A 2,299-nucleotide genomic window follows, 5' to 3' on the forward strand; every position below is an offset into this window, starting at 1 on the left:
CCAATAAACTTTGATTTCTAGATATTTGCCTCCCCCACATTTTTATATAAATGAGTTCATACAATATTTCTCCTTTTGTTATTGGCTTATTTCACTCAGCATATCTTCAATTCCATCAATTCCTGGAGGCTTGTTTTTTGCCAATAATGTCAGTGCAGCTTGAACTTCTTCCTTTAGTACCATCAGTTCTTGATCTTATGCTAGGTCCTGAAATAGTTGAACATCAATCAATGCCTTTTAGTACAGTGAATATGCATATCCCTTCCATCTTCTTTTGATGCTTCCTGCATTGTTCAGTATTTTGAACATAGAATCATGCAATACTGCAACTAGAGGCTTGAATTTGTTCTTAAGTTCTTTAAGCTTGAGAAATGACTGTTTCTTCCCTTTTGGTTTCCTAACTCCTATCTTTGCCCATTTCATTATCATGCTTTCAAGTATGACTAAAAATTTGGAAGAATGCTACCTGGCCAACTGTCTGGAAGAGATCCATACTTGTGCCCATTACAAAGAAATGTGATCCAACAGAATGTGGAAATTATTAAATAATATAATTAGTATCACACACAAGTAAAATTTTGCTGAAGATAAATTAAAATCAGTTGTAGCAATACCTCTTCAAGGAACTGTCAGAAATTTAAGCTGCATTCACAAGAGGATGTGGAATGAGGGATATAATTGCTGGTAACAGGTAGATCTTGGCTGAAAGCAGGGAATACCAGAAATATGTCTACCTGTGTTTTATTGACTATGGAAAGGCATTCAAGTGCATGGATCATAAAAAAAAATTGTGGATAACATTGTGAAGAATGGGAATTCCAGAACATTTAATTGTACTCATGTGGGACCTGTACATAGAGCAGGAGCCAGTCTTTCAAAAAGAACAAGGAAATATGGCATGGTTTAAAATCATGAAAGGTGTATATCAGGGTTGTATATTCCGACCTTATTTATTCAATATGTATGCTAAGCAATAATTCAAGAAACTAGACTATACAAAGAAGAACTTGGTATCAAATTTGGAGGAAATTTCATTAACAACCTGCAATATGCAGATGACATCACCTTGCTTGATAAAAGCAAAGAAGACTTAATGCAATTACTGATGAAGATCGAAGACTATAGCCTTCAGTGTGGATTACACCTTAGCATAAAGAAAACAAAATCCTCACAACTGCACCAATAAACAACTTCATAACAAATGCAGAGAAAAATTGGCGTTGTCAAGGATTTAATTTTACTTGGATCCATAATCAATGTCTGTGGAAGCAATAGTCAAGTAACAAAATGACATATTGCATTGGGAAAATCTGCTATAAAGACCTCATTAAAGCAAAGATGTCACCTTGAGGACTAAGATGTACATGCCCCAGTACATTATTATTTTTTTAAGCCATATTATTTTCAATTGCCTCATATGAATGTAAAAGCTATACAATTAATTAGCAAGTCTGAAGAACAACTGTTATATTTGAACTACCGTGTTGGTGAAGAATATTGAATATACCATGGATCTGACAGAAAAATGAATGAATATGTCCTAGAAGAAATACCTAGATCCAGGTGAGGAGAGAGAACCCAGGAATGCCCAAAGCAACAGTACGGGAGAGTGGGAGAAAGGGGATTAAAAGCCAGGAACCTGGACAGAGGAGCAGTCAGCCACAAGATCTAGGTGAGGAGAGAGAACCCAGGGATGCCCAAAGCAGCAGGGTGGGATAGTGGGAAAAAGGGGATTAAAAGACATAAGAACCTGGACAGAGGAGCAGTCAGCTGCATGGATCCAGGTAAGCGTGGTACGTGAGGTTTCCAACAGGGAGACAAACTTGTCTGTCAGTTTGTCCTACCGTGTTGATGTGTTGATGTGAGTTTTGAGGCTGAGCCACTGGTGTTTCAAACACAGTGGGATGCACATGGTACACAGCTATCAACCCAGCTTATAGACTGAGCCAGACTAGGAAGAAGGAAGAGGCCATCCACTTCTCAAAGAATTGGCCAGGGAAAACCTTATGAATAACAAAGAAACACTGTTTGATACATTTACCGCGCAACTTTCTGAATAGTCCAGTTAGGTTAGAAGGCTCTCAAAATAGGACTGGAAAAGAGCTGCATCATTGGAGTAAACCCAGGCTTATACATATGGATAAGATAAAGCTCTCAAGACCTCCATTTGCTGATGTGGCACCACTCAAATTGAAGAGAAATAACTGCAGACATCCATTAATCATCGGAACATGGAATGTACGAAGTATGAATCTAGGAAAATTGGAAGTTGTCAAAAATGAAATGGAATGCATAAAGA

Source organism: Orycteropus afer, unplaced genomic scaffold (genome assembly GCF_000298275.1).
Source record: "Orycteropus afer afer isolate SDZICR_OR568_19922 unplaced genomic scaffold, OryAfe1.0 scaffold00028, whole genome shotgun sequence".
In the NCBI taxonomy this organism is placed as follows: Eukaryota; Metazoa; Chordata; class Mammalia; order Tubulidentata; family Orycteropodidae; genus Orycteropus; species Orycteropus afer.